Source organism: Vombatus ursinus, unplaced genomic scaffold (assembly GCF_900497805.2).
Source record: "Vombatus ursinus unplaced genomic scaffold, bare-nosed wombat genome assembly UNPS02014973.1, whole genome shotgun sequence".
Taxonomy (NCBI): domain Eukaryota; kingdom Metazoa; phylum Chordata; class Mammalia; order Diprotodontia; family Vombatidae; genus Vombatus; species Vombatus ursinus.
This window is the reverse complement of record NW_020954751.1, coordinates 8,288,055-8,301,580: the sequence shown is the minus strand read 5'-3', so window position 1 is coordinate 8,301,580 and position 13,526 is coordinate 8,288,055.

Sequence of the window (13,526 nt, the reverse complement as noted above, 5' to 3'; positions counted from 1 at the left end):
CTCCATTTAGCTAAAACTCCTTTCTTTCTTCTGGTTTTGTTTATAGGAAGAATTTCAAGGTTGATATAATTCAATTTCTCCAGCAGTATGTGCACTTCTTGGTCATTGGACAATGTCCTTACATTTAGAATACTGACAATCAAAAAATGTAAACTCTCTGTGCCCTTTCCTACCTCTGTAACAATCATAGCAGAAGCAGATGGGGACTACATAAGACTAGGAGCCATTTAAAAATTGTTTTTCTTTGTTTCATGGATTGCCATGGCCAAAATAATTCATACCCAGTTAGCAAACTACCTCTGGTATTCCTCTCCATAGTTACTTGGGACATATATGAAGCCTTCCTTGTATGATTGAACCTCCACATCTTGTGCTCCACTGATACAGATTTCAAGAACTGAAAATCACCTCCATGTATTGATAAGTAATGTATAGATCTTGTAACTCTAAAAGTGGGCCAAAAGAGGATGCTCACCATTTATGGCTTTATTCTTCATGAAGGGGTGGAGGTGGAGGGGAGACTTGTGCAGCCATTCTGGTCTTCTTATACCTTTCCACAATCAATTATAGGCTAACTAAATGGTTTAGCCTTAGAGCCGGGAACTTCCACAAAGGGTCAAGAAGTCAATGGCAGGCCCCTAAAAGTCATTTTTTTTTAACAACAGGACAAAGCAAGATAGGCCCAGGTAGACCAGGCAAAACGAGCTCAGTAGTTTCAATTTTCCATTCCAGTTTCATCTACATTCCCCACAACTCAGTCGAATCTGTATTAACAACACCTATGCTCTTTATTCAGTTGCTTACAAATAAAAAGAACACGTATATTCTTCTCAGATAATAAAGGCAACTTTCCCCTTGGATGATAAATTAGGCATGACAAATATTAAACAAAGGTAGCATCCCAAATAAGGCTCTCTTTGGGGAAAACTTGGAGAGTTTTTCAGCAAATAGAAATTGCACTTCCCTGACTCCCCTAGTGAGCAATGCTTGCCATACAATAATAATGCCTTTCACTGGTACAGACTTCTTGTCTAACAAGTAAGCACTTTTCTGATTGTTCTCATTTGCTTTTAAAAAAAAAATCAGTCTGCTTAGCAAATGTAAAATCGAGGCACCAAAGTGTTACAAGAGAACCATGACTAATTGGGTCCATCAAGAAACAAATTTAAATACCCTAAAACCCAAAAGGAACCTCAGAGGTCATTCAATCCAATCTATCATATAATAATCCCTTCTACTCCATCTCCAAGAAGTGGTCACCCATCTCATATTTAAAGATACCTAATGAGAGGAGGAGGAGGAGTGGCAGTTAGAATCATAGTCAAAGTCATAGTCACAGTAGTAGTAACAATACTACTCATAATAGTTAACTTATATAAAGCTTGCTATGGGCCAGACACTGTGCTAAACACTTTACAAATATCATCTCTTTGGTCCTCACAACAACTTTGAGAGGTAGGAGCTATTATTATCCCATTTGACAGTTTAGGAAACTGAGGCAGAGATTAAGCGACTTGCCCAGGGTCACAAAGTTAGTTAGTTTCTGAGGTCAGAATTGAATTTAGGTCTTCCTGACTCCAGACCCAGAACTTTATCCACTGTAAACCTCCTGTTTTAACCCACTACTTCCAAAGACAGACTTCTAAGGTTGAAAGAAACCTTAGAGATCATTGAATAATTTAATAGCAAAGAGGTTGCAAAGTTTAGATTATACACAGTCTCTTCTAACAGATCAGCAAAGGAAGAAAATGTAAACACACATAACTATAATTCACAATATAGATACAGGAGTTTTATAATCATAATATGAATCAGCAATGTGAGACAGCAGTCTAATGCCTAAAGTTAATAATAATGCATTAAGAAAGGCATAATGTCCAAGAGTGGGGAGATAATAATCCAGCTTTCTTCTACCCTCATCAGATCACTTCTGGAGTATTGTGTTCAGTTAAGGTAAGGAGGTAGGGGAAAGGGACAAGCATTTATTAAGCACCTACTATATGCCAGATCAAGCATCTAGATGACACAGTGGAGTGCTGGGCCTGGACTCAGGAAGACCTGAGTTCAAATCTGGACTCAGATACTTACTAGCTGAGTGACCCTGGGCAAGTCACTTCACCTTTTTCTTCAATTTCCTCATCAATAAAATAAACTGGAAAAGGAAATAGCAAACTGCTCCAATATTATTACCAAGAAATCCCCAAGTGGGGTCACACAGAGTCGGAAACAACTGGAATGACTGAATGTGTTAGTCACTGTGTTAAGTGCTTGATAAATATTATCTCATTTGATCTTAATAATAACCCTGGAACATAGGTGCTATTATTATAGCAATATTACAGATGAGAAAACTAAGACAGAGACTAACTGATTTGCCATGGATCACAGAGTTAGTAAGAGTCTGAGACCAAAATTGAACTCAGATCTTCCTGACTCCAAGGTCAGCATTCTATCCACTTGTACCACCTAGCTGCCTCACATTCATAAACTCTAGTTCATCCAATTAAATTCAACAAAAATAGATTGAATACCTACTGTAGTACAGAATACTATATTAAGCACTGGGGAAGGTGCAACATTTACCTAAAAGAAGGTCCCTAACCACATAGTGTCTAACAAGAAGATATAAATAATAATAGCACAATGATAAAAGCATGCCCTATCCTTTCCATCCTCTCCAGTGGAGGTAGAAGGATTAGTCAGTTATGGAAAAGAGGTTCTGGAGCTGGATTAGTGCTAAAAATGTTGGGCAGGAAGGGTGAAGTGATGGATGATCATTCTACTTCCCGTCAGACTCAATACTATTAGTATTGTACAATAGCCAGCCAGCCATCAGGGATCATGATTACTCTTAAAGGATTGAAAGGGTTGACCTTAGGGAAGAGAGACTAAGGCTTGTCCTTCTTGGCCTCAGAAGGTAAAACTAGGAACAATGGGTGAAAGTTGCAGAGGCTCATTGTAAGGAAAAACTTCCTAAAAATTAAAGCTGTCCAAAAGTAGGATGGGCTTCTTCACAAGAAGTTCCCTCTCACTAGAGCTCTTCAAATGAAGTCTGATGACCATGTATAGGGATGTCCAGCTATTGCTGGGACTGAATGGACCTTTAGGTCCCATCCAACCCTGGGATTCTATGTATTTGGCCATTATATTAATCCCTTCCTTGCCAAAAGTTTCATTTCATTTTTGTCTTTTACCTCCTTTTGTATTCCTAGCACTTAACACAGTGTCTGGTATATAGTGGGCACTTAGTAAATGCTTATTGATAAAGATAATGATGTTTTTAACCCCGTTTATTAGAGGATTTTTATTCCTGAGAACAGATTTTATTTTACAGTGAAAACCAAGAAGAATATGAAATTTGCTTTACAAAATTTAACTTTAGAGCCAATTCAGTTGGAATGTATTTATTCCATAAGGTGGGAAATCTGAAGATGATCTTGAGGGTTTAGTGGATTGCAAGCTGAATATAAGTGTGATATGGCAACCCACAAGGTTAATATGATCTTTTATTATCTCAACAGAAGTACAGAGTCTAAGATGAGGAAGGTGGTAGCCTCTTTGTACGCTGCCTTGTTCAGAGAACATTTAGAGTACTGTGTTCAGTTCTGGGACCCATATTTTAGGAAGGACAACAATAAGCTAGACAGAGTCCAGACAAGGGCAACTAGAATGGTGACAGCCCTTACATCTATTCCATATAAACACAAGTTGAGGGAAATAGGAATGTTTGGCCTGTAGAAGTGAAGACTTGGGGGAAGGGAGAAATGAAAGTCAGTTGGCCATCATACTTGAGAGATATTATGGTTTGGCTTGGTTCCAGAGATTAGAGCTAGGTATAATGGGATAAAGTTACAAAGAGTTCAGTTTAGACTACAGGTCAGGAAATCTTAACAATTAGTTATCCAAAAGTAGAAATGGCTGCATCAGGAAATAATGGGTTTCCCCTTGCTCAAGGTCTTTAAGCAGAGGCTGGATGCTCATTTGTCAGGGATTGAGAGAAATGATTATTTCTTTTGTATAAATAACTAATTATTGAATTAGGACCAAGATTTTTCCCCTTTTCTGCTTCCTTATCCAGAAAGCAACTAGTGTGGGACATCTTTCTCAAAGACTTACCTAGCCAGGATGACTAAGACCTAATCAAAGACAATAAAAGAAATTCTAAGTTTAGGTGAATGGGTGGATTCCTGCTCATTCTGTTTATTCAGACAGGTCTGGGAAAATGTGGATTTTCTCTTTTGTCACAGAGGTGATATTAAAATTGATAAGTCTCTTTCACCACAACTTAGGTGATTCAAGTCGCATACCCCCATTAGAATGAGCCCACATTCATTATAATATTCATTTTCTCATTAATTTTTAACCAATCAGAGTTGATCAGGAACACCCACTCTTCCAAGGGCATAGAAACTGTGAGCCTACCACCATGAGAGGTCTTAGCATTCAATAGTGCTACTAACCTCTTTTAGCATTATTAGTAAAATGATAAATTACCCAAAAACCGTGTCTCTCAAACTTTTTAAACACCATAAGAATATTATTGACAGAATCTTTTTTTTTCAGGTTAGAACAGATAGTCTCTAAAATTTTTATAATCCTAACACACTGTGATAACTATTTGACTACTGTGGACTTTACCTCCTGTGTTAATAACATTCTTATTTGCTCCCTGCCCAATTTAGATCTTGTCATTTTCCAATCAAACGACAAGTATTTATTAAGCTCCTACTTTGTGCTACACTGTGCTGAGTATGGTAAAAAACAGCAGATGATGTATTCAGCTTGACCTCTGCCCTCAAGGAGCTTAAAATCTAACTGGACAACTGAGCTGAACATACGTGCTATAATCTCCCAATAAATCATCAACTCCTCCAGGTCAGGGATGGTTGTTCATTTTGTCCTTGTTTTCTCAGCACCTAGATCAGTGCTTTGCAAACAGTAGGTTCTTAATGAATGCTAATGGATTTGATTGGATTAGATTGGCCAGCTCTAACCCAGAAGTGTAAATCCCATCTATAATATTTTGAGTCTGTGGCAACGGTAGAGCATCCGAGTGGAAACATCCAATGAGCTACTAAAATTACCAGACTCAGGCTTTGGTGAAAGCTCTGGGTACAAATTTGGGAGATGTGGGTAATAGTCAAAGGTGTGAGAATGAATTGACAACTCTCAAAGGGAGATGAGGTGATGGAGTTCAAAGCCGTAAGCATAGGCCCAGTTGGAAGGAAGCAGGGGGGATAGATTAATGGTATGCAAATTGTTTCTGCTAAGTGCTTTGAAACAGCTTGTTCTTTTAAGTGGAATTCCCACCCACTTCAGTCAATGGATTTGCTTAGCATTCATAGATAGTACAAAAGTCATGCAACTGTCCCTTGGAGGTCATGTAAGAAAAGGAAAAAAGCAATGAATTTGGAGTTAGAAGATCTTCAGTTCAAACTCTACTTCAAAAACTAGTCTCAAGACTATGGGCAAATCTCTTAGGGCCTGGGTTTCCTTATCTGTAAAATGAAAGGGCTGAATTTAATGACCTCTAAGACACCTTACAGTTCTAAGTCTATGATTCTATGGCTTCTCTGTGCCTTAGTGTCCTCGTCTATAAAATGAGAGGAAGGACTAACTGACTTTTAAGATCTTTTCTAACTCTGTACCTATAATCTAATCCCCAAGTCTAAATTTTGGGGAGCTGAATTAATAAGGCTTTCTTGTGTTTTAGAAATTTCCCAATTGATAGTTTCTAGTTCTAAAGATCATATATCATATATCTTTAAGGTCACGTATCATAGATTTAGGGCTAGAAGGAATCTTAGAGATCATCTAATCAAATCCTCTTTATTTTACTTATGAGGAAATTGAGGCCTTGAGAGGGGAAGCTAGCAAGAGTCAAAACCAAGAAATGAACCCAGTCTCCAAGACTAGAAGGCTATCCACCATGCCAGCCTTCATAGCAGGACCCATGGAAGGCATTTCTGAGAAGCTATCCAGCCATACCCTACATGAAGCCACTTGGGCTTCAGCAGAAATCCACCCAAAGGGGAATCATTGACCAAATAACTTTTGCCTCCTACATGCCCAGGGCTGGCCCTAGGTAAGTTTGTGAAATAGTTTATCTTCAAGGCACTCCCATATCTCCTTCTAACATCCTTCTCCCTACTCTGGATACTTCCCTGTCCCCTAGACAGTGGTGTCATGTGGCTCCCTCCTTGCACAGACCTCCTATTTTCATTACCCAGGCCAGGTTTGCCCTTGTCAAATGGTACATTAACTCTGGACAGCTCTTTCCACCCTTCCCTGCATGGAAAGGCAGGATGACATGCTGGAAAGAGTATTGACTCTAAAGTCTAACAAGTTGGGTTCAGATCTCCCCTCTGATGCTTACTATCTATGGGACTTTGGGCCTCATGTTTCTTCTCTTCAAAATGAGAGAGTAGAACTAGATGGCCTGTGAGGTCCTATCCAGCTGTAGAGCTCTGATGCCCCAAAAACATAGCTATTCGATGTCTCATTCCTACTGGGAACTGTTCCCAGCTAGCTATGAGAATGAGATCTATGATCTGATCAATGCAGGCATTTCCTCCAGTGATGCAAGAACAATCCAGCTATACCTTCTCATTGCATATGACTTTTGGGCATGTCTTGCTATGTCCACTTGCAGGGTCCAGAGTTGAATTGGAGACAGAGAACAAGCTGAATTGCATTTGGGAAATAATGAAATATTTTCAGTATCCCCAAGTTTCTCCCTAAAACAGATGCCCAACTTTTCAACATCGATAGTCTTTCAGTAATGCTAGATACCTAGGAATCATGGAATATTAATCTCTGAGAAATTAAAATGTTAAGTCACATAAAGAGCAAAGGAGTGACACATGGTGGGTGTGCATACTCCAATGAAAAATTACCAATGAAAAATTATGGCAGATGCAGTGTAAAAGATAGAGAATAGGGGACTGGACTTGTGATTTCTTGATTAAAATCATTTCTTGATTAAAAATTTCTCATTACTGCCAGGTAAGGAACCTCCCTTTACCAATGAAGGTCTGTACCTTCTCAGCAAATTAAAGTCTTAGAGATTTGCATAGATAATTGAGAAGTTTGATATCTTGTCTAATTTCACATAGCAGTATGTAGCAGCAGCAGGACCTGAACCCATGTCTTCCTGGCTTCCAAATCAGCTATCCACTATGTTACCCTGCCTCTCTGGCATAAAAGTGATTTTTAGAGCAGCATAGGGTCAGAAAAGGAAAGTAAGAGTGATAAGGGACTGGTCTATGCCCAGTGTGCCTCAGATGGCATCTGCACATGGAGAAAAATGTTGGCTCTCCATGTGAAAACACTAGGGTGCTGCTCCCAGGAGAACTGTGATGATATGTAAGAGGAGCATCTTAGAGAGACAGACTAGAGAGCATGTGTAGACATTTCAAGACTGGTTCTGTTCTGCTAACCATGTGTTAAAGAGGAAGCTCTTTGACTGCCTCCACAATCTGTGTTCAATTGCCTTGTTTTAGCCTCAGTACTTTTAGGAGAACTTGTTGAACACTGAAGGGAGCAAAGGCTACGACTTGGTGAGTTTGAAAGATGCAGATGCCCCACAGTATGAAGACAATAGAACCTCCCACAGGCATGAATGACTTTGGGGTTATGTTTAGGAGCCCAGTGGAACAAAGCCAAACCACAGGCTCGTCCTGCCATATCTGGATATGAACCTAATGGAATAAATGCTATGTAGGAACTGAGAGAAATATTGAGCCTAAACATCACCTTCACACACACACACACACACACACACACACACACACTGTATGCATTCCAAATGTTAGACAGAAAGGATTGTATGTTTGTCCTTACTACATCTTTGAAATAAATACCCTTTTAAAAAAATTAATTGGATATTAAATGGAATAAAAGCTGTAATTGCCAGCCCTCTAAAAATAAGGGGAAATAGCTGGTGGAGGCTCTAGCAGATGGCAGAGAAAAGAGACCCTCACAACCCCAATCAGAGTACCTGAGAGCCCTGAAGAGAAGTACCATCATGAGAGAATGAAGTCAGAGTCAATCATGCCCTGTAAAGCATACAGCACTTAAGCTAATTGCCTAGGTTCACACAGTTCATTAGTGGCACACCCAAGGCTAGAATCCATTTCTCCTAATGTCTTCCCCTAATCTCTTAATTAGAACCTCTACACTGACACCATTCCCTAGGCCTGGATTATCTAAAGATGGAAGGACCTTAAGAGTTTGGAAGTCCTGGGTTCATCTCTTTCCACTGGGGAGAGATAGCTTATTAGCTTCATGACCTTAATTTCTCTGAGTTTCAGCTTCCTCATCTACAAAATGAGGCTAAAAAAGTGCTACAGGCATCCACCTCACAGGGTTGAGGTGAGATTCATGTGAATGTTTGTAAAAAGCTTTCCAAACTTGAAAGCATCATGTAAATGTCAGTTCATTAGTAGTAGTGGTAGTAATAGTGGTGTTGGTAAGTAGTGGTAGTACTAGTACTAATAGTCATAGTCACAGTGATGGTAGTAGTAGTAGTGATAGTAGTGATGGTAGTAGCCAAGCCCTGTGATAGTGGTGGTGGTTCAAGTGGTGGTGGTGGTGGTGGTGGTGGTGTTGGTAGTTACAGTCCTGTGATGGTAGTAGTAATAGTTGTAGTGGAGTGTATGGGGAATTCAAGTAGGACTAGCACCTCTGGTGTTAGGGCTTGCCAAGACCTCTTCAAGTCTGTTCATCCACCTTTGGTGTCTACCTGGCACTCAACTCTCACCTTGGCTCCAATAAGCTATAGCATGCCCAGCAAGCACACCCCGGTAAAATGGGAGAATGAGAATAATTTGTTTCAGTGCCCACAAAGGTGACTGAAGCAGGTACTGTGGAGTACTTGGAGCTTAGATATTGAAGACACCAGGGTCATCCACTCATCCCAGACCATCATCAGTTGTCTAGAGTTTTGTCTTGCCAATAGATTTTGTTGACTCTGAAAGACAGAGTGAGGCTGATGACTGTGCAACTTTGCTTCACCTAAATCCAATTCACATGCAAGTCAAGACAGTACTCTATGATATCAATGGTCCTCTTTGGAAATGAAGTACAGGAGGGGATTCTGAGAAGATGGCAAAGTAGGTCAGAAAATTCCAAGCTCTCAAGATTTTCCTCCACAAAAGAGATAAAACAGCATAGGGCAAGCCTAGGTTAAAAATAAACAAGAGAAAGGGTAGAACAGTTGTCCTCCTGGGACAATCTGAGAAGATCTGAAGAAAAATCCCTGGAGGAGGTTTGGCCCCTATGAAGAGTAAACACCTCAGAGAGAGAGAGAGAGAGAGAGAGAGAGAGAGAGAGAGAGTAAACACCTCCAGGCTAGGGACCACTTAAACAAGTGGGGAGCCCTGGTGTTAGCTGGGTTGGGAGGCTGTCTTGGCCCCAGTTATAAAAACTTTTACCCCTGAGACAGTGAGGGGAGTTGGGAAGATCAAGGACCTCTACTGACAGGGAATGCCAGACTCACCTGTGCTGGGGAGACACAGTGGAGCAAAAAGGAACCAGCACACACTAGTGAGTGCAGGAGCAATGGGGTGGGGGCCCCCCCCCATGGCTGTGGGCGCTTACAGGAGGCTAGAGGACTTGCTTTGGGTTCAAGGTCAGAGGGGAAAACTGAAGGAGGATCTGAAGCCAGAGGTGCCATCCCACATACCCTAGGACTAGAAGTGATTAAAAAAAATAAGATATTACAAGAAAAAAATGCACAGGCAAAGTAGAAAGAATCCAACCATAGAAAGTTACTTTGGGAATAGAGAAGATGAGTTCATCTTCAGAGAAGGATAGTGAAGCAAAAAAAAAAAAACCCTCTTCTACCCCAAAGAGTAATGTCAATTGATCACCTGCCCAAAAGGAATGCATAGAAGAACTTTAAAAAGACTTTAAAAATCAAATGAGAGAGATTGAGGGAAAATTAAATAAATAAATAATATCAATCCAAGAAAAACAAGAAGAATATAAAAAGAAAGTCAACCAATTAGAAAAGAAGATCCAGAATCCTAAGGAAGAAAAGGACTCTTTGAAAATCAGAATTGGGCAAGGGGAAGCCAGTGAAATTATAAGAGATCAAGAAATAATAAAACAAAGCAAAAAGAATGAAAAAAATAGAAGAGAATGTAAAACACCTCATAAGAAAACAACAGATCCAGAGAACAGATCAAGAAGAGAAAACATAAGAATAATTGGACTACCTGAAAACTATGATCCAAAAAAGAATCTTGATATAATAATATAAGAAATAATTAAAGAAAATTGTCCTGGAGTATTAGAACAAGAGGGGAAAGTAGAAGTAGAAAAAATCCACTGATCACCACCTGAAAGAGATCCTACAAGGAAAACACACAGAAATATTATAGTCAAATTCTGAAACCCCCAGTTCAAAGATAAAATATTACAAGCAACAAGGAAAAAAAAACAATTTACATATGCTGATGCCACAAATATAATCAAACAAGACCTAGCAGTGGCACCACCAAAAGACCACAGGTCTTGGAACACTATATATCAACGAGCAAAAGAACTGGGGTTCTGGACAAAAATATCATACCCAGCAAAGCTAAGCATAATTCTGAATGAAAAAAAAAATGGACATTTAATGAATTGTCAGACTTTCAGTACTTTGTTAAAAAAAAAAAAACCTGAACTTAATAGAAGATTTGCCATACAAGAGCCAAGAGAAACATAAGGTACATTACAAAGGACTCAATTAGGACAAATGAATTACCTTTTATGTACAAAAAATGTAAAATACATGTCTAAGATTGTTATTACTAATTGGGTAGTTCATAAGAAAGATTGGGGTAGACTTGAGCATGATATGACTTCAAAAACTACAACCATTCAGGAACAGCTAAAAGGAGTAATTATCTTATACAAATGAGGTGCAAGAGGAAGAACCGAAACAAAGGAATTAGAAGGTGAAGGAGGGCTATTTGTTCTGGAAACCTACTTTCATCAAGAATGAGTTTAAGAGAAGAACAATACATATACATCTGGAAGAGTATAAAAGTCTTCTAAATTTAGAAAGAAATAAAATACTAAGGGAATAGGGATGGGGAGAGGATAAGGGAAGGCTCTTTAGAGGGGAAGGTGAGGGAATTGGTCAAAGGGGCATATAAAAGGCTGTTTAGGTTTATGGGAATGGGAGGATAAGGGAGGAATCATTGGAAAGGGGGTATGTTAAGTAATAGGAGGACAAGGTAGCAGGTAGAAGTAAATTAAAAGAGTCAGAAGGAATAGGAAATAAGAGATCCGCACAAACATAAAAACAAAGATTAGAAGTAAACTTTCTTAGGGAAAGCATATGTTTATATATGTATGTATGTGTATATATATATACATGTATGTATATATATATATATATAAATATAACCATGCTTAATTATAGCCTGGGGGGAAGAGAGAGGAAGAAGGAGAAAAAAGAACAAAGTAAAAAGTGTACAGCAAAGAACAAAAGAAAACCTACAAAAGAAGCAAAGATGGACAGCTGTCAACATAATTTGTAGCATTTAATATATAGGCTTTCTTGAAATGGAAATGTATTGCTATATATTTTGAATCCTCTTACATTTCTGCTGTGCATATGACATGTTTTTTTCTTTTCTTATTTTATATTTTAATATATGTTTATAATATGTTCCTTTTTTCTTTTCTTACTATGTATTTAAATTTTAATAAAACTTTTTTAAAAAAGAAAAAGAAAATGAAGGACATAATAATCATAGTGATAGTAGTAGTAATACTCATGGTGGTAATTACAGTAGTAGTAGTCATCATAGTGATGGTAGTAGTTGTCATGGTGGTAGTTGTAGTAGTAGTAATAGTGATGGTAGTAGTCATGGTAGTAGTAGTAGTAATGGTGGTAGTGGTAGTGGTGGTGGTGCTGGTGGTTAACAGTAGTAGTAGTAGTAGCAATTGCAGCAGCAGTAGCAGTAATAGTACCTAGCCCAACTTCTTCATTTTACAAAGGAGGAAAGTGAGGCCCAGGGAAGTTAAATAGCCTGTCCAAAGCAACAGAAGTGAGCTTATAAATAACAGTGCCGGGTACAAACCCAGATTTTCTGCCTCTCATTCCAGTGCTCTTCACTGCTCCAGTCCCTACATCCCCTTCTTCCACTCTATAATCCACACCTATCCTTTAAAGCTTAAGTCAAATACCATCTCTTTCATGAAGCATTCCCTGACACCCCCCACTCCCATAACCTTCATGCTTAGATTTTGTTTTGTACCTTTAGGCACTCATCACATAGTATTATGTACTATAATAATTTCTCTTTGTCTCTATCACTCTACCTGACTGTGAGCTCTTTGAGGTCACGGACTCTGTTTCATCTATATTTCCCTCCACCCCCATTACCTAGCTGGCCCAATATTTGTTAAATTGTTCCATTTAATTGAAGCTCCTAATGATAATAACTCTACTTGTAAAAAGGCTTTAAAGTTTGCAAAGAGCTTTCTACGCGTTGTCTCATTCCTCAAACTCCTCTTAAACCAATCTAGGCCCCACCCAGCCACCATTTGCAAACAGGACAGAATTCACTTACTTGGCTGACCAAAAGTTATAATACTCCCTTAGTGTCAGAAGAAATGATTTATAGTGGGCAATTCACAATCCACTTAACCAAAAGAGATGATAGGAACATTCCTGGCTGGTACAGATGAGGCCCATTCATTGGCACTAGCTCTGGGCTCAAATTCCTGGCTGAATTTTGGCTTCTCCTGGGAGAGCCAAATTTTGTTCACTGCTGAAAAGACCCAGCTGGCTCCTTCTCCTGATGGCTCCCTTTTCCAATGGCTGATGGCCACAGGCTATATTGTCTTGGCTCTGTGCTCCTGGCTTTTCTTTACAATAGGCCTAAATCGCTCATTCCTTTGGCTACTGGCTAAGCTTTGTTGTCAGTGAGATGCCTCCTGGCTCCTGCTGGCTTCTAGGGCAATCAGCCAGGCACTCCTCTCTAGCCAAACCTGTTTTCTGGCCTCTTCTGGCTAGTGGCTTTCTCTCTGAAAAGCAATTAATTCATTTACCAGAATAAGAGGTGCCCCTCTGGTTCATCTCTCCTGTTTCCTCTTGAGCTCAGAAGGGAGCCTTCTGTTTGACCAGACCCATTATTAACATTACCAGCATCTAGGTTTGCATCATGGCAGACCACCATAGGTCCTTTCGTGACCCAGTTGCTGAGTCTCTTCTTTTAAAGAAGAGCCTTCTCGTCTTCCTTCCCTTTTCCTTTCCTCTCCATATTCCATTCCCCAATAACTTTGCCTAGCAATGGACCAAAAATAGCCATTAGTCAAAGTAGGAAGTAGTCATAGGATTAAAAGCTAAAAGAGGCATTTAAAAATCATTTAGGCCAACCTCTTCTTTAAAAGATGAGGAAACTGAAAACCAGAAGAGTGAACCAACTTGTCTATATTCACAGCTACTAAGTAGCAGAACCAGGATTTGAACTCCAACACACACACACACACACACACACACACACACACACACACACACACAC